General features: G+C 42.4%; 1 long non-coding RNA gene across 1 annotated transcript; it reads left to right on the top strand.

Annotated features, from left to right (window-relative positions):
* The first annotated feature begins 6,797 nt into the window (after positions 1–6,797).
* Positions 6,798–15,750, top strand: LOC127537153 (uncharacterized). Its single transcript, XR_007946650.1, has 4 exons — positions 6,798–6,979; positions 10,028–10,074; positions 15,468–15,528; positions 15,651–15,750. It is a non-coding gene; the product is annotated as an uncharacterized LOC127537153 (long non-coding RNA).
* The last annotated feature ends 8,483 nt before the right edge of the window (positions 15,751–24,233 follow it).

The raw sequence follows: 24,233 nt of genomic DNA, 5'->3' as shown, positions 1-24,233 counted from the left end.
TTGGGTTCGACAACCCCGCACCATAACAAAAACAATTACGTTTAAATCTGAGAATTAAGTCAGAATGCAAAACAATAAAATATAAAAAAGTTAAATTTATATAAATCACAGGAATTGTTTAAAGGTCTGTGTTGCGCTACTCACAGATTAACAAGCTGACTGCAAATGGGGTCTTAACTTTTACAACAAAATGACAGGACGTGTGTCTAAGCTAATACATGATACAATAAATCAAACTGAACTTGAGTTATTATTATGAATAATAATATAATAATAATAATTATTATTAATAATAGTTATTATTATTACATAATTTACACTCCTGGAAAACATTAACAAGTTTTTAAGAGACTATGGGTGGACTTGTAATAGCAGATTTGCATTTCACTATGAAATTAGGACATGTCATTTCTCATACAAAAAGATGTTTTCAACATACGGCAACACTTATGATCCACTGGCTAATGTTTAAGTACAGTTTTATATAATAGGTACGGTTTGTCACTAAATTACATTTGATTGGATATGTGTCTGTAAATACCCTTTTTTCAGATGAGGTGTCACAAATATCTTAACATTTTAAAGAGTAGGAAACATAAAGAATTTGAATAATAAAAAAGACAGAGATATTTGCTTTGTATATACCAAGAAAAAAACAGAATAGTCACAGGGACACAATATTGACTGGAAAACATGTTGTTCCTCAGTTTATTTACCTGGGTCCCGAAAGCTAAACTGCTTCATTTTTGGCATCAACAGAACATGAATTGTACACAAAGGGACAATTTGTAAACACTAACACATTCACCTTTTTGAAGTTGTGCTGGCAATTTCTAGGCTTTTCTTAGACTTCTAGCAAGCACAGGCTAACAATAACATTCAGTTGGATTAATTTTTCTGTTCAAAGAAAACAAAGAAAACAAACAAAAACATACCAAAAGATAAAGCAGCTTTAATTCCAGAGCAACAACAGCAACTTATATTAAGCTTCAAATTAAAGTTAAAAAAAAATTAAACTCTAAACTTTAAAAAAGACACATTTCATTTTCCACTGAAAGATCTGCTCTGTGTTTATGCATGATTACATTAATGGTGTAGTGAGGAACGTGCAGTAAAGACATTCCCTTTCACTGGTATAATGGTATTGATGTAATGGAGACAATATTTAGCTAACATGCTAGAGCTCCTGACAGATAATTAGCATTATTCATCAACCAAAACAAGACATGAAGATTTAAAAAAAAATCTCTCATCCTAATGAAAGATGAGTCCTCTCTCAATCTCATGTCTCTTTATGGGAATGACCACCAGCTGAGCATTATTAAGATATTTTTCCTCAGATGAATGCCATTTTTTAAAACTCTAATGAAAAAGGACACACTATATAATTTCAGGTAGAAAACTCACCGTTTATTTTTTCTTGAACTTTTTAAAAAGCAGTCTCTGCAATGTTTGTCAATGTTTGTCACTGACAGCACATTGATCTGCACTGACTGATTTGTTGCTGGTGGTAAAGGAGTGTTTAAGCCCTATTAATGAGCTATTTTATTGAGCAGATGTTACAACCAGAATCAACACACTTTGTGTTTAGTGGCTTAGTGTCCCAGCTGGTAAAAACTTGAGACATTGAGTCAAAAGTCTTGTCTCATGCAGCAGAACTCTTCCTCCTCTGGGAGCATGGTTCATCTGAACTGTCTGTCAAGAGTTATTTCAATTGTGCTTTATAAAGTACAAGCTGTTTTATTCCAAATGCTAAATTTATAGTTGACCAGAAGGATCTACATTATCCTGTTTATCGTGCTTTGGCATGTGTTCTTTACTGGGTACCAACAGCTCACCAGTTAAAACACCATTTCAATTTCTGAAAGGGGGAATGTGAAGCACTTTCAGTGCTTCAAGTGAAAATATAGAGTCTGAAACAGTTCACACTGACAAGTTGCATATGTTACTGACAATACAGTTCTGCATTTCACACAGTTATTCACACACCTCATGTTTATACTAAACAAATAATTAAAAAAATATGTTGTTAGTAATAGATGTGGATGTATGGGCAATATGTGTTTAATTTATTATGTTGTATTGATAATGAAACAAGGCAGAAAAACATAGAACATTTAAATAATGTTTTAATGCTGCATTTTTTACAGTATGCGCTAATTGCAACATCAAAGTAAAATCATTATGAGGATTTGTATCTAATGTATGCGGATGACTGGACTTCCATTAACACTACAAGTATTTGCTTAAACTAATCTTATCCAGTGCATCCCTGTGCATGCATGCTTCCAGCACAGCCACTCGTCAATAACTTGATGAGCCAGAGCACAGGAGCGGAAGGGGGCGTGACAGTACCCCCCCCCCCCTCGAGGTGCACCTCCTGGCGCACACTGGACCGGTCGGGGTGCCGGTGGGGCGTCTTCAGGACCCACAGGGATCCAATCGGAGAAACTGCTCCAGGGGGCGGCCCGAGGGCCGGGCGGGCTGGGGCCGGGCAGGCTGGGGCCGGGCGGGTGGGGACCGGGCAGGTGAGGAGGACAACTCCAGAGGCCGGCCCGGGGGCTGGACAGGCCAGGGCTGGACAGGCTGAAGCCGGACCAGCTGAAGGTACCGCTCCGGAGGACGGCCTGGGGGCTGGACCGGCCAGGGCTAGACAGGTTGGAGGGACCACTCCGGAGGATGGCCCAGGGGCTGGACAGGCCGGGGCAGGACAGGAAACTGATGGCCGGGCTGACGGAGGTCCTCAGGAGGCCGGACTGGGAACCCCGGCGGTTGGACCGACAGTAATCCTCCTGGGGCTGGACTGGGAACCGGCAGCTGATCTGATGAGAATCCTCCGGGGGCCGGACTGGTGGCCGGACTGGGTGCCAGCGGTGGCGGGACCCCTCCGGGGGCCGGATTGGAAACCGGTGGCTGATCCGACGAGAATCCTCTGGGGGCCGGACTTGGAACCAGTAGATGATCCAATGGGGACCCTCCATAGGCCGGGCTGAGAACTGGCGGCTGCGGGACCCCTCCGGAGGCCGGGCCGGTGGCTGGACTGGGAACCGGCAGCGGCGGGACCCCTCCGGGGGTGGAACTGGGTCCGGAGCCGGGGATCCTTCCGGGGGCGGAGCTAGAGCCGGAGCCGGGGGCCCCTCAGGGGACTGGGGACCCCTCAGGGAGCCAGACTGGGGACAGGACTGGACTTGAGACTGGAAACCCCTTGGGGAACAGGACTAGATTCAGGACAGGGGACCCTTCGGGGGACCGGACTAAAGCTGGGGATTCTTCGGGGGAAGAGACTGGGAACTGAACAAAACAAAGAGCTGGGGACTGAACTAAAACAAGACCAGGGGACCTTTCAGGGAGCTGGATTGGCTTCTGAACTGGATATGGAATGGAGGAGCCTCTGGGGGACAGGACTAGATTTGGGACTGGGGATTTCTCAGGGGGCAGGTCTGGGGACAGGGCTGGACTCGGGATTGAGGAGACCACTCCTGTAGGAGGACCAATTGGGGAGATCACTGCTGGGGCGCCACATGGTGTTGGAGTGGCACTACTCCTTTCAGGGCAGGTGGGAAGGTGTTATACCTCTTCAGGGCTCGAGGGGAGGCGCTATGCCTTCTCAAGGCTGTCGAGGAAGAGCTATGCCCCTTCAAGGCTGCCGCAGAGGCGCTACGCCTCTTCAAGGACTCGGGAGAGGTCTCAGATCTCCTCATCAAGGACTCAAGGTAGGCATTTCGCCTCATCAAAGCGGCAGAGGAAGCGGGAAGCCTCATTGAAGCTGCAGAGGAGGCATTTCACCTCATTAAATCTATAGAGGAAGTGTTTCGCCTCTTCAAGGCTCGGGGGGAGGCGCTACGCCTCAATAAGGACCTGGGGGAGGCATCACGCCTCGAGAAGGACTCGGGGGAGATGCCACGCCCCGACAAGGACTCGGGGGAGGCGTCACGCCTCGACAAAGACTCGGGGAAGGTGCTACGCCTCATCAAGGCCTCAAGAGAGGCGGGAAACATCTTCACGGCTGCAGAGGAGGTGGGAAGCCTTTTTAAAGTTGCAGAGGAAACTTTTAACTTCCTTAAGGCCGCGGAGGGAGCCTTTAGCTCCTCTTAGGGCATCGGGGAAGTTTTTAGCTCCTCTAAGAGCGCCAGAGACACTTTACACCTCTCAGAGGAGGGACGGGGTGATGGCCCCTACAAGGACAGAAGGCGGGGCGATGGGCCCCACAGGGCCCGAAGACGGGGCAATGGGCCCCACAGGAACTGAAGACAGGGCGATGGGCCCCACAGGAACCGAAGACGGGTCGATGGGCCCCACAGGAACCGAAGAGAGTGAGATGGCTCGGGGCCTCTCCTCAGCCGGAGGGAGTGGAACAGCACAGGGCCTCTCCTCAGCCAGAGGGAGTGGAACGGCACGAGGCCTCTCCTCAACTGGGAGGAAGGCGGCATGGGGCCTCGCTGGAACCGGGGAGCCACAGCGCTTCCTGGCGCTGCGCCTTCGGCAACCAGGCTTCTGTGTGGGGGGCACTATGGCTAGCGGGGAAACAGGGTTGGATTGGCTACAGAGTGGGGTGCTAGTGACCGATGGGTCAGCTAGCCCAGAGGCAGGCAGACTGGTGGACGGGGAACAGGTATGGCGAAAGGCAGAAATAGGGACGGTCAGGTATGGCAGGGGAGTATTTAGGAACTCCTTGATATCCGCCGGCAGGTGGCCAATTAGCCAGGGTCTCTGGGCTGCTACCCTGTGACCCATGGTCACGTGGATATCTTTCGGGTCCTCCTTCCATTTCCACCACAAGTCACTAATGGTATAAAAATAAATACTTTTTTCTGCACTGGAAAAGAAAATCTCTATGGGAGAGCTCAGAGGGCTGGTTGGGGCGCCTGCTGGGTTCAAGGGTGGCTGGTTCATTCTGTTAGAATTCGGCAAGTGAACCCAAGCAGCAGGCGCAGACAGGCAGGTGAATTACAAAAATTTATTAATCAGAAAATAACAGAGGAAGGCACTCCTTAAGGGAGGCACGGGGAATAAACTGAACGGGGTAAACTAAACTGAACTAACTAAGGGCGGACCAGATGGCCGGTATAAAAGCTAGAACAAAACTAAGTTAACAGGGAAGGTGACTCACTTATTGTCCGGGGTTTGGAAGGCGGAAGAGGGGCGGAGTTGACGGAGCCGGTGGAGGGAGTGTGACGATGGCAGGGAAGCAGGCAAGGTAATCCAGTGTGGAGACAGAGTCCGGGGAGTGACGTGCGGGAGACGGTGAACAGTATGCAGCATGTAGCAGAGTGCGTCATGTAGCATGGAGTATGAGGCAACGAACCAGCGGTGAGCCGTGAGGAGAGTGAGGCTTATATGCTGCGCTGATTGAAAACTCGCGCCGGCTGCTCGTCATTAACTTGAAGAGCCACAGGAGTGGGAGGGGGCGTGACATATCCACATTCCAGCCAGTTCTTAAATTCAAATTTTGTTTCCACTGACTATCAGTACAGCATTTCACTGTGGTGTTTCAGTGTAAACATTCTTTCATATCAACTGTTTGATTTTAAAGAAATATTTGTTGTAAACATAATTTTACACAAATATAGTTGTAAAAATACACACCAGTCAAGTTGTAATGCATAATTACTCTTCATTCAGTTTGGTCTACATCAAATATAAGAAACCTCCTATCTTTAAAAAGTGACATTGCAACATAGCTCTTTTCCTGGAGAGTGAGCCACTCATCGCCAAGAAATCACTTACATGCATATCATCCGTACACTGCCCACCCAAATAGAGGATTTCACAGATGGAACTAGTAAGAATAACATAGCCACTGCACTATTTGGCATCTTGCGGTGCTGAAAGCATGATGGTGACAGAAGGATTAATGGTTTATCTTCCTTTGCACCTCCTGGCTTCTGTGAAAGCAGTGGTGGACAGTTACTCCACTGTAATACCAGAAACTGATGCATTGTGGGACTTATACGCTCCTCTTGTCATGTAGTTAGGCAAGCAAGAGTTTTCTAATCATCATCTTTCCTTTCAACACGATTAGCTAACACAATCTACCATTAGAACACAGGAGTGATTGTTGTTGGAAATGGGCCTCTGTACCCCTATGTAGATATTCCATTAAAAATCAGCTGTTTCCAGCTACAATAGTCATTTACCACATTAACAATGTATAGACTGTATTTCTAAATAATTTAATGTTAACTTCATTGAAATTTTTTCCCCTGAATATAAGGACATTTCTGAGTGACCCCAAACTTTTGAATGCTACTATATGTATTTAAACAGTTTAAATGATGAAATGGAGTATGATGTCCACTCAGCCTGAATCAAACAGTGAAATTGTTCAGTTCAGTTATTTTGTTTTGTTGTTAATTTAATCCATGTCTACTCCAAAACCAGGTGTTGCTCAGTAATGTTAGACATATATGTTGAATTCCCACATGCGGAAACATGTTGTTGAGAACAGCAGTTCTCAATTTGCACTAGCAAATTCAGTAACACTGAAGGTATGTATAGTAAAAAGCTGTAGATTCACCAGTATAAAGATAGAGCCTTCATAGACTATACAGTTGAATCTTTGTTGGCTTAGCTTTTTCAGAATCCCTGCATCTCTGAAAATTATAACCAATGGCTCCACAAATTCTTTTCTGTCTATGACCTGTTTGTGACTTCTAAATTCAGCAGAAGTGTGTGAGTGATTCGACATGCTAGTCCTCTGTCGCACCACTAGAAAGTGCTCTTCAGCAGCTTATCATTTATCTTACACAACTCTGCTGCCTCTGAACTCCATCCTGCAATCTTTCATATCCCATCTGTCTCTTCTTCCACTTCTCCGCCAGTCTCTGCTCCAGACAAAAGCTCTGCTTTCAATTTTGCAGAGGAGGCAGAGAGAATGTGATTTAAAACTGTGAAGAGGACCACAGTCTGTACCACCAGCACTGCACATGGTCCCCAGAGTCTGTTTCTACGTGTGGTTGATGAGCACATAGGAAGAAAGGTAATGTCTCCACTGGGAGCCTCTACTCTCACTACATGCTTCCTCTTCCCCTCATGTTCAGATGATTGGTTCTGTGTGTTTCAGACGTAGCTCAGAAATTGGTATGTGTCCATATTCTGGGATGGTTGTATTTTTGGCAGGTACAAGCCAGTGGAGTCTTTCACTACAACTATAATTTTATCTCCCTAAGTCTAAAATAATTGTAAAATATCTCAACTGAAAAAGAGCACTGGGACTATTATAGCTACTGAGCAACAACAAAAGCTGGGAGCAGCGATTCCTCCCAAGCATCTGCTTCGCAGTAGCAGCTATCAAAGAGGCACCCAGTGAACACCCAGCCTAAATCATTGACTTCTGTAGTGTCAGAGGGGAAGACAGACCACTTCAAGCAGTCAAACACCTTGAACTGTTCATTCCTGACTATTGTGCTAGACAAACATGGTGTGCATAGTAGTTCATGCAATAAAAAGGTTCCTCTTGTGATGTATTTTCATAAACATGCTTGTGTGAAAAATTGTTTCTGTTGGGTCATTCCATGTGGTTTCACCAGATGGTGGTTGCTGCACCATCTTCAAATTAGTCCTAAATTTGTATGCTATTAGATAGTCACAAAAGTAGTTTCTATGCAAAATTGTAGGCCTGTAGCTCAAATAGTTTCTGAGTTGTGGGGGTCTGAAATTTTCAGAATTTGGGCTATAAAAAGCCTCGCCAGCATTTGTGCATCTTTAAGTGGTTATTTCTCAGCCTCTAGACATACCAGAGAGCTGTGAGTTGGTAAACAAGGCCTCTGCATGCAGCTAGTGCCCCACAAACACCCCCAGGTGTTTTCCTACACTCTGCAGGCCATGGGGGCTTGCTAAAAATGCTAAAAAATTAAGAGATACCTACTCACGAGTGGGGTTTGGGACCTTAAAAGTACTAGAAATACTGCACAGAAGTGTTCTAACTCCCCTGGGTTCCATTCTACAAAAACTTGTGTGATAGCTTAGCAAACTGGAGCTTTCTGAATACCTCAGTTTGGAAAATACGAGCTCCCAAAGTTGGACGAGATTTTTAATTGGCTATTTTTGGTGGCAAAAATCTCAGTGTGGGACAGGTACCAGAGACCCCAAATTTTTCTACAAGACAGTTCCATCTGTCTTGTATCACTGTACAAAAAAGCAGCAGGGTTATATTTATAGTTACTGAGATATTTTTTACTCAAAATGGCACGGGTAATGTCAAAATGGTTTTTTGCTTTTCAGTACTTTAAATTGGGATACAAGTATTAGTAGTCATTCCAATGGTAGTAGTATGTATGTTTTGTTCTTTTTGAAATGTTACTTGTTAAAGGTGACTACCTTCAAAAAGTGTAATGGTATAACTTAGGTATACCTAAGTTATAACTTAGGTATAGGTTCTTTTGATTGTAACATGACATTGTACAATTAAATTTAACATGTTTAATCCCACTGCACTGATACTGTAAAATTCTACATTATTGTTGTTATTTTTAAATTAATCAACCATGAACTACTACAGAGCTCCCTGAATTCAAGTTAGTACATGTAATTTGTATGTGTATGTTATAATTACATGTATGCATTGCAAATAGGTGTCAACATGTCATTACACTTTTTGAAGGTAGTCACCTTTAACAACTAACATTTCAAAAAGAACAAAACATACATAATACTACCACTGGAATGACTTGTATCCCAATTTAAAGTACAGAAAAGCAAAAAAGTGTAATGCCATTTTTGTGTCACAAAGTCTAGTTTAGAGTCATACCTGTAGATGTCATGACATGCAGTGGGATTAAACATGTTAAATTTAATTGTACAATGTCATGTTACAATCAAAAGAACCTATGCCTAAGTTATAACTTAGGTATACCGAAGTTATAACTTAGGTATACCTAAGTTATACCATTACACTTTTTGAAGGTAGTCACCTTTAACAACTAACATTTCAAAAAGAACAAAACATACATACTACTACCATTGGAATGACTACTAATACTTGTATCCCAATTTAAAGTACTGAAAAGCAAAAAACCATTTTGACATTACCCGTGCCATTTTGAGTAAAAATATCTCAGTAACTACAAATATAACCCTGCTGCTTTTTTGTACAGTGATACAAGACAGATGGAACTGTCTTGTAGAAAAATTTGGGGTCTCTGGTACCTGTCCCACACTGAGATTTTTGCCACCAAAAATAGCCAATTAAAAATCTCGTCCAACTTTGGGAGCTCGTATTTTCCAAACTGAGGTATCCAGAAAGCTCCAGTTTGCTAAGTTATCACACAAGTTTGTGTAGAATGGAACCCAGGGGTGTTAGAACACTTCTGTGCAGTATTTCTAGTACTTTTAAGGTCCCAAACCCCACTCGTGAGTAGGTATCTCTTAATTTTTTAGCAATTTTAGCAAGCCCCCATGGCCTGCAGAGTGTAGGGAAACACCTGGGGGTGTTTGTGGGGCACTAGCTACATGCAGAGGCCTTGTTTACCAACTCACAGCTCTCTGGTGTGTCTTGAGGCTGAGAAATAACCACTTAAAGATGCACAAACGCTGGCGAGGCTTTTTATAGCCCAAATTCTGAAAATTTCAGACTCCCACAGCTCAGAAACTATTTGAGTTACAGGCCTACAATTTTGCATAGAAAGTACTTTTGTGACTATCTAATGGCATGCAAATTTAGGACTAATTTGAAGATGGTGCAGCAACACCCCCAAGAAATATCTGGTCATTTCACCTGGAATGACCCTGTTACTAAATGTTGAATATTGCGGGATCCTATTGGTTATTTTTTATGACAAAAAACAACAGTGTGACAATTAATTCTCATCACAGAGTTCACATACTTTGAGTTCTACAGCTTTCAGACACATCAATGGATAAAGTAATGATACAGTGTTATAAATGCATGGTTTATGCTGCATTATAATGTGATATATTCAGGGCTATGGTACAGAACTGCCTACGCAAATTCAACAAGAATCAACAGAACTTTCAGCTGTAGGCCAGTTAAAATCCAAATTTGACATGTAACAAATTCACTTCTCAGATGTAACACCGCCAGTCAAGTTTGTTCGGTCATGTCTTCCTGGTAAGGTATGTTTCGGCTACACCTGAGACTTGCTCAGTTGTGATTTTTATTCCTAACTGAATGCATTCTAATCAATTTTATCACATTAATCTTTGTTGCAAAAATACAAAGATAAATTGAAAAGTACAATAGAAGAGACCCAAATATTTTACCTTCCAGTTGTTGAAGTCATATCACGTGCTTTGCAAATAAGATGCCTGTTTCTGCAAAAGTTATCTGCCAGTATGTTTGTTTACATTTCACAAAGACATTCAGCATGTACTATTCCAATGACCTGGTACCAACAGTAAAACAGGGAGGCTAGTAGCAGACATCTACTGTTTCATCATCCCATAGGTGATCTTTATTAACATACTGTTCAGCATCAGAGTTTACACGTGACAACTGTAATTGCTCAGAACAGCTGTAAGCATGGTAATTATACATAGCAAACATGTTGACAGCTGAACACATCAAAGACACACAATTTAAAAATTCACAGCAGAAATGAGATTACATTTCAGTTGAGACTACTTTTTGTTGACTAAATAGTAATGAGGGATAATATAAGAGGTGAAACTAGTAAGCACTTTTGCAAAAGACTAATACTAAATTAAATTAGATTCCAGACAGTTTACACATAGTCATAAATATACCATCTTCTACAAAATAGAATAATTATTTTCCAAATCCATGGATTTTCTGTAGTTCATTGTTCCATATTGATACATATCACCCTGCAAAGCCATATATCTTCTCCAGAGTAATAAATGTTAATGGCACATCAAGGAGACATTATGGAGTCATGGTACACCGAGTCTTCATTTAGAGCCACATATGAAATGAACTAAAGACCAAATGTTTCAGTGTGCCCTGTCTGCTGACCTGTAATGTCCAATCCATTCTGATTAATTGGATTCTTTAATGAGCATCCAGTGACAATTACATGTGTACTCCAGAGGGAGAGGTGCAGTATGTTTGGGTTGGTCCCCTGTGTAGTGCTGCTTGACTGGCCCCACATCCTTTCAGGATCCCCCTGAGAGCTTTGGGCCTCTCTGCTCATTGAAGAGGAGCAGCAGGGTAAGATTGCCCCAAAAGATGGCTGGGTCAGCTCTCTGGAGAAGGGTCATTGCTTATTCAAATGATAAAGAAATAGAAAGATTGCTGATAAAGTATTTAGTTGGCAGCTGTTGATTTGATGTTGACAGCATTTTATTTTGCAACCCTTTCCCCTCTAGATGTATGAAATTCCAATTAATGTTATGTTTGAAATGTAAAACTGTTAACCTATTTTATCTGCAACAGTGACTGACTATATGCTAGATTTACAGTATACAACTTCTAATGGACTGCACATTGGTTCGGTGGTTAGCGCCGTCACCTTGGAGCTAGAGGATCCCCAGTTCACCTTAAGTCAGCTGGGATAGACTCCAGTATGCACAATGGAAAGTGAACGCATTACCACTACTTGATGATGCTCTTGTCACCATTTAGGAGTTCTACCGTTGAAATCTATTGATTCCCTGAAATTTCGCAATTTACAAAAGTGTGTATGAAGCAATGAAAGATATTTCAGAGAAATTTCAGAGAAATCACAAAATCTGACAGCTTGAGAAAATTCTAATTAAATTGGAGTCACGTGTTTGTAATGCTAAGCAACAATTGTAAACTTAATCTGTGAATTTTTCCCACTGCAAAATGTATTTTTTAAATAGATTTTTGTTAAACTTAATTATTTAGAATTTTTAGCAAAACAACATCCATAGCTAGCATTTTGTTAAAAATTTTAAAAGTCTGTAGTCGTAGTCAGTAGTGGGCAGGCAAATGTTTGGGCAAGTTAGCTTTCATCAATTCAGTTTGCAAATGTTGCCTGTCTTCATAGTGTGAGAGGGTGCCTAAATGAACTTCAGTGATCAGAATCAGCATCATAACTGATTCTAGTCATGGCCTTTTATTCAGTGTGAGAATGATCCTAGCAATCCTTCTCTGGCTCGGCAGCAATAGCAAGCTCTTTTCATTCTCTGGCTTAATAGTCCTCCTGAAATCCGTTAATTACTGTGATGGTAAGATATGGATAGGGCGCTATACGGATAGTAATTGAAGAGATGTGTGTATCCACCCCTGCCATTAATAATCCACATAATTTCCTCTCTCATTTCAAATTAATTGGAATAAAATGCGTGCTACATTAGCCTCATAATGAAAGGCAATAATCTTCGAAAAATGTATAAGAGCGAAACCTTCTCTGCAGGTTCTAAATAATTAAATTCATTTTTGGCCCTATTTCATTAAAACACTCTTATTTCAGGCCAGTCTGTATCAGGGCCTTTGTCATTCAAGAGGCACTGAAGAGAGAAAAAAAGGTGAATTGTTGAGAGAAGCCAACTGTCAGCGAATTTAGTTCCAAATTAATTATTTCAGCCCGTTAACCTTTTTCATCTCTTTTGACTTACTTTATAGAATGAGCCAATTAATTATGTCAAACATGCTCCTTTTTACTCCCCAGAGTGAGCAGGCAGGATGATGGGGATGTTTACTGTAAGAGGATAAGATGATGGTGGGGTATGTGTGTGTGTGTGTGTGTGTGTGTGTGTGTGTGTGTGTGTGTGTGTGTGTGTGTGTGTGTGTGTGTGTGTGTGTGTGTGTGTGTATGTATGAGAGGCAGTTGGGAGGAAGGTGGGGTGGTGTAGGGCACTACCCACCCCTAATCTCGACACACCTGTCAGGCAAACAGCTCGTTATCTAGGCATTCAGGGCCCAGGCTGATTTTGTCAGGAGCTGGGCTCTAACAACAATCCAGGGAATCCAGGAATGTGTGCACCTTTCTGCGTAAACTAGTTTTTCAGCAAAGCATACAGCCAAAGCTAGACAGAAATTGTTTAAAGATCAAGAGGAATATTCTAGAGTGGCTGAGTCAGAGCCCAATCCAATTAAGAATTTGTGGCCGGACTTCAAAAAAAGCTGTTCAATCATAATTACTGGCAAATTGATAAAACTTGAGAAGCTTTGTAAAGAATAATAGGGTAAATTTACAGTGTCCTGAGTGAGACCTATCCACACATGTTCAGTGCTGTAACTGCAACCAAAATTGACCATTTTGGTCCTGTAAACCTAGAATTAATAAATAATAAGAATAATAAAGTTTAAGGAGTCAGTGAGATGTTCAAAACCCAGCTCCAAAAAAGGTAAAACAGAATGTGGAACACAATGTGATCATTTAGTAATTATATTTTGACATATTGAAAACAGTACAAAGACATTATGCACCCATCCATCCACCCATCCATGCGAGTTGAAGCCTATCCCAGCTGACATACGGCAAAGGCAATGTTCACCCTGGACACATCAACAGTCTATCACAGGGCTACATAGAAAGGCAGACAACCAAGCACAGTCACATTCCCAGCTACAGACAATTTAGAATTACTGAAGTCTTTTCCAAAAAAGGTAGTCTGTTTTTAGATTGTGAGAGGAAGCCAGAGCACAGTTTTTCTTGGTGAGAATCAATCAATCAATCAATCAATCAATCAATCAATCAAAATTTATTTATAGAGCACTTTACAATGACATAAAAGTAGACCAAAGTGCTTTCTATCAGCAACAACAAAACAATTGCAGGCACAGGGAAACATGCTAATTCCCAAAGAGGTGGAAAAAAGCTTTTGGAGACCTGTAAAATTTTACACAATCTCAAATATTATCATAAAATATTTGTGGAAAAATCTTTTTTGTGTTTCAAAAGGTGTGGTTACATTAGACAGACACAAACAAATACAAATTATTTTTTGTTTATTGTTTACAAGAAAAACTAACAAAACTAAATTCTTGACAGTTTCAATATGTCAGTTCTCAACCCTGTTGGTATCAAAGTCAGCAAATAATCAAGAATGTGTTAAAAATGGAGCAAAAAAACAAACAAACATCATATCACTGTCCATCGTGAGATGCTGCTGCTGACCTTCCTCCAGCCCATTGCTTCCAGCTGCCCATTTCCACCAATCTACTCCGCATCACTCTTACTATACTTGATATGTTCATCTACACACTGTTTGAATTTTACTACCAGCTATGTATGTAATGTATTTAATGTCAGAGCCGTACACCATAACAGTCAAATTATGAATCAGTTTCAATGCTAGACTTATAATTTGTATGTATCATCTAGCTTATCATGCATGTATCCAATTGTGTGTTATATGTTTGTTGTTCCCCACACCTCTCTTCTCCCACCCCCACCCTCCCCCTCCCCCTCCCCTTTTATCTCCCCCTCCCTTCTCCCCCACCCTCTCTCCCTGCCCCTCTACCTCTTCTATCCCTCTCAACCCACTGGCCAGCAGGCAGATGGGTTGGGTTCTGCTCAAGGTTTTTTTTCCATTAAAAGGGAGTTTCTTCTTCCCACTGTTGCCTTAGGGCTTGCTCTGGAGGTTAGGCATATGGGTTCTGTAAAGTGTCTTGAGACAATTTGAACTGTAATTAGTGCTATATAAATAATATTGAATTGAACTGACTTGAATCATCAATTAATATTGATTCGTCCTGCCATGAGCATGTAGGAGAGCTCTAATCCTGGCTGGCATGTTCTCCACAAGCCTTTCACACTGCTGAGAATGACATCTTATGTCATTCTTCTTGAATTACTGCTTTTAATTCTTCTAATTTCTTTGGTTTATGCTTTGAAACAGATCTTTTGATAATCCACCACAGATTTTCAATGAGGTTCATGTCCAGGGATTGAGGTGGCCACTCTAAGATCTGGATACTGTGCTCCTGCAGCCAAGTTCTATTGGCCCTAGATGTGTAGCAAGTGGCATTATCATGCTGAAACAGAGAGTGGCACAATACTTGGCAGAGTTCAATGTGTCATCACAGACAGTGAGATGACCGACACCAACAGCACTCATGCATCCCCATCTCCGGTGTAAATCAAGCTCATCCATGACCATATGCTGGTATGGAGACAGTGGCACCACCGGAAGGGGCGAGGCCTTTTCTTCTTTTGCTTGGAGAAGTTCATCTTGCTGGCATAGAGAAAATCTCTTCACCTGGAGAAATTGGCACGTTACTTTCATAAATGCTGCGTCACTGACATCATTGCGTTAGAGGGCTTATCCAATCAAATGCGAAGTCTCACAAGAGCTGTGCGATACACAAACAGACAAACAGGTCATCTTTGTTACCTAAGTTCCTGCAATGGCTGTCTGGTATCTCTGATTTGAATAACCACAAACTCCTTCTCCAAACAGCTTCTCCAGCAGGGACAGATTTCAGTGGAAAAAAGAGTGCAGAGTTCCAATTTGCGGTATCTGTAGGATATTTTTAGTGAGTTTTAGCACAATCCTCTGAATTGGTAATGTAATCAGTGAAATCATGTAGTCCTCCATCTTAGTTCACAAACGTGACTTTGTTGCCTTTTTTGTAGTTTTAGGAAATGGTTCGTAGACTTCATACCTTGGAAGAACACATCATGAACCAGAACAAGGGTAAAAACTGCTTATTCAAATTGCGTCTGCTACTTTAAAACTGTTTTAAATTACTTTAAAAAAAATACTCTATAGTTATTCTACTCTAAGTAGCAAATGAATGCTCTGATTTATTTTCACAGACTGGACTCACCTCACAATGATGCAGTCATTACATATTTAGTAAAAAATCTGGCTGCAAGTTAAGATTTGAAGAATGTGGAGACAGACATCCTTCTATGTAAGTATCCTGTTTAAAATTATTCTAAATTTTCTGACTTCATCAACAGCAACAACAGCTAACAGTAGCTGAAAACAGCAAGGGTTGGCGTTGAACTATTGTTTGCCAGCCAGTTAACCGCTGGTAAGCTAACAAGCTATGAAACAACTCCTTATAAAACCGGAGGAAAGCAGCAGCGATATTTCATTGCAAGACCTGTATTCAAAACCTCCCACGCTGTTACACAATGGCCCATTAATCATATTACTGAACTATATGGTTATCATTGAAATTTCTCTTGAAGAACCAGTGAACTCTTTGCAAACACATTTTAATTTATATGTTGATTATGTTTTGTATCAGTAATACAAGTCTAAAAAACTGATTCAAATGATCAAGTTAACACAATGAAGTAAAAAGTACTGGTAATCTGCAGCTATTTTCATAATTTCAAGGTAAAATGCTGATTGTTGAGTGATTTTCCAGCTTTGCAGATGTGGAAATCCAATGCACTGATTTTTTATACACAGATATTTTTGGTGGCTTTTAGTTGTTAGCAAATAAAACAAGGCATTTAGCACTGTTGGAAATTATTACAGGTATTTTTGGTAACACTTTCTAACATTGTATGGACAAAGCAATAATTAATCAGTTAATGGAGAAAATGATTTGTATTACAGATGCAATCAACAGCATGTCTTGTTCATTTTGTTTACTTGTCGGCCTTGGATGATGAGGTCCAGTTACCAGGAGCACTAGTCTGCAGCTCACTGGTCTCATCCTGCAGCTCCTCCACGCTGTCCTCCTCTCAACAGACCAAATCAAGTAAGATCTGTTTAGGCTATGCAGACATCAAGATGATCAGTATGTTATCTTTTGGCCCATCCTAAAATCACAAAAAAGAACATTTACTTTAAGTTAACTGTGTTTCTGAAAATAGAAAATAATTACTGACAACTAGTAGCTTTTTGGGTGCTTTTATGCAGGAAAAGGGAAGCAGGAAGCTGCTGTGGATCTGCTGCAGTATCTGGAGAGGTCAGAGGAACGGTTCTTGGAACAGATCAGAAGACACCAAGACGCGACCTCTGCCATGCTCCAGAACATCCAGAGGATGGATGAAACCCTTGATTGGACTGATGGGACGCATGGTGCCGGTGCTGGAGCGACTGTCCCAGAAATAAACTGCATTGTCCACTACTGCCTTTTCTAGAAAAATAAATCTTTTTTTGCAAATTCCTTTACTTTTTAGGTATTTAACTTCACCTGTTTTGTATTTTACTCATGCACTTCGGGCAAATAAACAGAAATTTGTGATGAGAGAGTTTTGTCTATAATCTACAGAGACGTTATTCAGTGTTCAGTGCATGCCTCTCTTACACACATTTTGACAGATAATCGGTTGTGCGTTTCAAGCAGATTTTAGTCTGAAACATATCAGTAGCATATGTTTTTTTTTTTACTGTTACACCAAGCTAGGTAGATAAACTGCACTGCTGCAGCAGATATATTATTGAAGTGTGCTTACATGATGTGTCTACATACACTGCTCACAAACAGTTATTCAACTGTTGGGTGAAATTTATGGAAAATGTAAAAAGTTCATGCTGTAGTGATATTATGTCATGAAAGTAGGACATTTGAGTAGAAACATGCAATAGTGATTTCCTCATCTCAAGAAATTTTTTTGAATCAAAAGCTAACAACAGTGGAGGGTGTATCACAATAAAAATGTCTCATGACAGTTTGGACAGAACAGCAGTTTTCAGCTGAAATCCAGTACAATTGTGTCCCACCAGTGGTGTGATCATGGATGTGTCCAGGCAACAGCTGACTGGCAGATAATTAGTCTTAAGACCAGCTATAAAGATAAACATAGATATTATCATCAACATATAGCGTGTGTTTAACCGCTACGTAGTGGATGCAAACGTAGTCAAAGCTAAGTAGCTAAGCTAATGCTAACACGTTCAGTGTTCAGAATGAAAACATCTCTAAAAATTACCTGTCTTCTCAAACGTTGTCGCCGTTGCCGGTGACAACGATGAAGACAGATAGCTAATCACAGCAGAGGTAATCGGAAGAGCAAACGTCCAATAAGATTCCTGTTTTTGTTTGCCATGTCCCTTCCGGGGCTCCGTAGGAAAAAATTCTGAATATATGGAATGGAACTTTGAATATACGGAACGAAAAACTGAATATATGAAATGAAAATCTGAACATTATATATATTCGTACTTTCATTCCATGTATTCGTACTTTCATTCAATATATTCCGACTTTCATTCAATATATTCGTAGTTTCATTCAATATATTCCGACTTTCATTATATATATATATATATATATATATATATATATATATATCCAGACTTAAATTCAATATATTCAGATTTTCATTCAATATACTCTGACTTTCATCTTATATATATATATATATATATATATATATACATACACAGTGAGAGTAAAAAGTATTTGATCCCTTGCTGATTTTGTTGGTTTGCCCACTAATAAAGACATGATCATTCTATACTTTTAATGGTAGATGTATTCTAACATGGAGAGACAGAATATCAAAACGAAAATCCAGAAAATAACTTTAAAGAATTTATTTTAATTCATTTGTTGTTCATTGAGGGAAATAAGTATTTGATCCCTCTATCCAAAAGTACTTAATACTTGGTGGCAAAGCCTTTGTTTGCAAGCACAGCGGTCAGATGTTTGTTGTAGTTCACCACAAGGTTAGCACACATATCGGGGGGAATTTTGGCCCACTCTTCTTTGCAGATCCTCTCTAAATCATTAAGGTTGGTGGGCTGTCGCTTGGCAACTTGGACCTTCAGCTCTCTCCATAGATGTTCGATTGGATTGAGGTCCGGAGACTGGCTGGGCCACTCCATAACCTTAATATGGTTCTTCTTGAGCCACTGCTTTGTTGCCTTTGCTGTATGCTTCGGGTCGTTGTCATGTTGGAAGACCCAGCCACGGCCCATTTTCAGCTTCCTAGCAGAGGGGAGGAGGTTGTCCCTCAGGACTGCACGGTACATGGCTCCATCCATCTTCCCACTGATGCGGTGAAGTAGCCCTGTGCCCTTGGCAGAGAAACACCCCCAAAACATAATGTTTCCACCTCCATGCTTGACAGTGGGCACGGTGTTCCTGGGATCATAGGCAGCATTTTTCTTCCTCCACACATGACGAGTAGAGTTTAAGCCAAATGGTTCAATTTTGGTCTCGTCTGACCACAGAACCTTCTCCCAATCACTTTGTGTATCTTTGAGGTGATCATTGGCATACTTTAGGTGAGCCTCCACATGTGGCTTCTTAAGCAGGGGTACCTTTCGGGCACTGCAGGATTTTAATCCATTGCGGCGCAAAGTGTTGCCAATTGTTTTCCTGGTGACTGTGGTCCCAGCTGCCTTGAGGTCATTCACTAACTCCCGCTGTGTGGTTGCAGGCCGATTTCTCACTGTCGTCATGATCATTGCCACCCCACGAGGTGAAATCTTCTGTGGAGCACCAGACTGAGGTCTATTGATGGTCATGTTATACTTCTTAAATTTTCTCACAGTTGCACCAATGGTTGTTACTTTAATACCCAGCATCTTGCTAATGTTTTTGTAGCCCATTCCAGATTTGTGCAGGTCAACAATCCTGTGTCTGAGGTCCTGAGAGAGTTCTTTGGTCTTACCCATGTTGGAGAGTTTGCAATCTGTCTGATTGCCTGATTCTGTGAACAGGTGTCTTTCATACAGGTGATTAGTTAGAACAGGTGTCTTCAATTCAGGTAACAAGTTGATTGGGAGTGTCTAACTGGTCTGTGAAAGCCAGAACTCCTAATTCATACTTGGGGATCAAATACTTATTTCCCTCAATGAACAACAAATGAATTAAAATAAATACTTTAAAGTTATTTTCTGGATTTTCATTTTGATATTCTGTCTCTCCATGTTAGAATACATCTACCATTAAAAGTATAGAATGATCATGTCTTTATTAGTGGGCAAACCAACAAAATCAGCAAGGGATCAAATACTTTTTACTCTCACTGTATATAAATACTTTTCCCCTACCAATAAATGAATGTCATTGATTGTAGAATAGCCAATTGGTTAACAAGAACAAGTAGGTAGGCTAACCAATTGTACACATTTGACAAGGTATATATTTACTATAATATTGTTAAAATTATATTATTATTATTATTATTGTGTAATTATTACACAGTAATTATTACTATTATTAATAGCAATAGATAAATCAACCGATCCTGATGGAGTTTCTTTTTTGTTGCCATGTCTTGTTTCATCTAGTGGGTGTCCTGAGTAACACTAGCCAGGCAGGCCAGATGCTGGCTGAGAAGGCAGGAGAAGAGAGTTTAGAACTGCCTTCAAAAAAGCCATCAGCTTCTTGTGTCTGAGGAGGAGGAGGAGACCTTCACTATACGGGGATCCATAAGCAGTTTGGCCAGCCTTCCACCAAGTGTCGCAAGTATTGAGAGGAATTTATCCAGTATGGATTCACGTGCGTCATTGTCAATGAAGTACAACATCTCAAATGTGTAGTGTGCACTGAGGTGCTTGCACGTGAGAGTTTAGACACTTGAAAACTAAGCACTCCTCTGTTGCCACCAGACCAACCAATTTTTTACGTCAAAAAGAGAGAGAGTTGCAAGGCCAAAAGAAAGTAATATTGGTGATATTGGTAAGTAATTATGGAGAGTTATAACTGCTGGATCAGATTCCAGCCGCTGAAGGGTTACCGAATGGCAGGATCCAGGAGCCTATTATTATAGACACAAGATGTGTATTTCTTGTCTAGGAAAAATGTTGGCAGTTTATGCCCTGTCATTGTAGAGGACTTTCCTTCATAGTTCCTGTGGCTGACTGCACATTGTTTGTCACTGGGAAAGGAATGAGCAGCATGACAGCACTGCTCTGAGAACACAATGTGTCACCAGCTGGTGGATCATATACCCCTAATACACTGTCTTCCTTGCACTTTGTTTTTACTTGCTGTCAGGCCCTTCTCCAGAAAATTTTCAAAGTGGTGGCCATATGGGGGCCTTGAATTGTTGGATGGCAAAACACAACCAAAATCTCTCACTAAAATTAGCATGAAAATTTAAATAAATGTATAAAATTTTAACATTATGTATTGTTTATTGCTGATCCAAGATGGTGCCGATTGTGTTCCCTAGGAATTTGTCTGTTTTTATTTATTTTCTCTGTGTTCGGCCATCTGAATCCAATAACTTCAAGAAGAGGGGAGCTGCCTGACATAACAGAATGCTCTCTGGACAGTTTTCACCTTTTTGCTCAAGTCCAGAGAGTTTTCTTGAACTCTTAGCTGGTGGAGCACCAGCTCTGTGCATGACGTGGAGAAGGCGCAAATGAGGCAAGCAAGCTGGCTTGCTCGTAAAACTCAGAGTGAAATCCAAACACTGCTTCCATCCATCCACCTGATGAACCTCCGCTCTTTGCCCAAACAAACTGGATGAGATGTTTCTCCTCCTAAATGGATCCAACAAGGACTCTGCACATTCTGCTGCACTTTGTTTCACTGAAATTGTCACGGATTTAGAATCTGAACCCGAGCAGAGAGTGCACAACTGAGACAGAGACAGGTTAGACAGCAGGTTTATTTGAGGACAGGTAGGGGAGTGAGGGGAGTTCGGGGAAGAAGGCAGACGTTGGGGAAGGTCCAGGGATAGGAATCACTGCTTGGGTCCAGTACGTGGCCCGAGAGCCGGGAGGGGAATCTGGAGGGAACCAGGAGCCGGCAGGGGAACAAGAGCGCTGGTGATCCGGGAGCGCAGGGAGCGACAGGGGTAGCCAGGAGGGAAATCCGGAAGGGAACCAGAAGCCGGCAGGGGAGCAGAGCGCTGGCGGTCCGGGAGCGCAGGGGACGGCAGATAGATCCAGGGGCTCAGGAGGGAAGCCAAGGAGGGGATCCGGGGACGCAGGCGGGGAGCCGAGGAGGGAATCCGGGAGGAAGCACGGGACAGGCTGGGGTCCAAGAAGGGGATCCAGTGAGGGGCACGAGGGAGGCAGGCAGGACAGGAGGGCATCCAGGCAGCTGGGTCCTTTATTAGGAGCAAGGAGAGAAACACAACGTGAGTTTCATCTTTAAACATAGGCAGAAATAACGCGGCGAGAGGGAAACTGACTATGCAGTCGAGTTTACAATCTAGCGGAGTATGGGAGGATGAGCCGGTCTTTTATTGCCAGGAGGAGTAATCAGTGAACGAGCCACAGCTGCCCAGATTCTGGGGAGAGAGCAAATTACCGAGTGGAGGCAGCTGTGAGGCTGCGCTCCACCTGGTGCAGAGCTGGGGAGAGAGGAGAGGGAGAGAGAGGAAGGAGGGAGAGAGGAAAGAGGGAGAAAGGTAGGAAAAGTATTGCATCAAACCAGTGAAACGTGGGATACTGATCTGGTCAAGTAAGTAACTGAGGGGCTTTTTAGTCAGTTTCAGCTGCTTTGGTGTTCATAAAATTAACAACAGATGCACTAGAGGGGTAACAATGAGACAACCCCAAAAACAGGAATGAGTATAATTCAATTCAATTCAATTCAATTTTATTTATATAGCGTCAATTACAGTCAACTCGTCTCAAGACGCTTTACAGAACCCAAATGCCTGACCCCCAGAGCAAGCCCAAAGGCGACAGTGGCAAGGAAAAACACCCTTTTAACAGGGAAGAAACCTCGAGCAGAACCCGGCTCTATATAGGGGGGACCCATCTGCCTGCTGGCCGGGCGGGTTGAGAAGGACAGAAGAGGGCAAGGGGGAGGGATGGGAGAAGAGGGAGGGGTGGGAAAGCAAGGAAAACACAACACACATTTGGATACATGCATGACAGGATATGTGACACAGACAAAGTATAAGCTAACATTGAAAACTGACTCATAATTTACTCTTATGATGTACGGCTCTGACATTAAACATACTCCATATATAGCTAGCAGTAAAATTCAAACAGTATGTAAGTTAGCATAACAGTATAGTGAAGGCAATGCAGAGTTGACTGGTGGAAAAAGGGAGTTGGAAGCAGAGGGCTGGAGGAAGGTCAGCAACAGCATCCCACAGTGGACATGGTGGAGACTGGACCAGCTGGTGGAACATCAACCGCAGATCTGAAGCATCCAGCTCTGGGACAAGGGACACTCGGAGAAATAGCACAGGGGGAAACAGAGTGAATGTACTGCAATAACGGTATACATATTAAATGTAAAGGTAGATAGAGAAGGGCTCAGTGCGTCAAGAAAAGTCCCCCAGCAGCCTATAGGCCTATAGCAGCATGACTAGAGGCAGAACGAAGGGACGTCCAAGAGGGAGTCAGCTGTGCAATGAAGACACAAGCCGAACCCCTGTGGGTCACCCAGTCAGCCCCAACTATAAGATTTGTCAAAAAGGAACGTTTTAAGCCTGGTCTGTATACAGGTGAAGGCCACTGACATTTTTTTCCTTCCTAATATTGTCTGACTGTTTTTCACTAGTTTTGCATTTGGCTAGGGTAAGTGTCACTTCTGGTAGCATGAGGCGATACCTGGACCCTACAGAGGTTCCACAGACAGTCCAACTCCTCCAGGATGGCACATCAATGCGTGCCATTGCCAGAAGGTTTGCTGTGTCTCCCAGCACATTCTCAAGCGCATGGAGGAGATTCCAGGAGACAGGCAGTTAGTCTGGGAGAGCTGGACAGGGCTGCAGAAGGTCCTCAACCGATCAGCAGGACAGGTATCTGCTCCTTTGTGCAAGGAGGAACAGGATGAGCACTGCAATAGCTCTACAAAATGACCTCCAGCAGACCACTTGTGTGAATGTCTCTGATCAAACAATCAGAAAGAGATTTAATGACAGTGGTCTGAGGGCCCAGCGTCCTCTAGTGCCCACTGTGCTCGCTGACTGGCACCGTGGAGCTCGGCTGGCAACACAGGAATTTGCAAGTCCACCACTGGTGCCCTGTGCTTTTCACAGATGAGAGGAGGTTCACCCTGAGCGCATGTGACAGACATGAAAGGGTCTGGAGAAGCCGTGGAGAACGTTTTGCTGCCTGTAACATTGTTCAGCATGACTGGTTTGGTGGTGGGTCAGTGATGGTGTGGGGAGGCATATCCATGGAGGGACGCACAGACCTCTACTGGCTGGACAATGGCATTCTGACTGTCATTAGGTATCAGGATGAAATCCTTTGACCCATTTTTAGATCCTACATTGGTGCAGTGGTCCTGGATTCCTTCTGGTGCACGACAATGCCCAGTCTTATGTGGTAAGAGAACTCATGCAGTTCCTGGGGGATGAAGGAACTGATACCATTAGCTGGCCCCCACACTCACCTGACCTGAATCCAATAGAACACCTTTGGAACATTATGTTTTGTTCCATCCGACACAATCAGGTTGCGCCTCAGACTGTCCAGGAGCTCAGCGATGCCAGTCCAGTTCTGGGAGGAGATACCCCAGGACACCATCTGTCGTCTCATTCAGAGCTTGTCCCGGCATC

This window comes from Acanthochromis polyacanthus, chromosome 14, assembly GCF_021347895.1.
Source record: "Acanthochromis polyacanthus isolate Apoly-LR-REF ecotype Palm Island chromosome 14, KAUST_Apoly_ChrSc, whole genome shotgun sequence".
Taxonomy (NCBI): domain Eukaryota; kingdom Metazoa; phylum Chordata; class Actinopteri; family Pomacentridae; genus Acanthochromis; species Acanthochromis polyacanthus.
The sequence above is the reverse complement of the archived record's forward strand: the minus strand, read 5'-3'. Positions and strand labels throughout refer to the sequence as shown.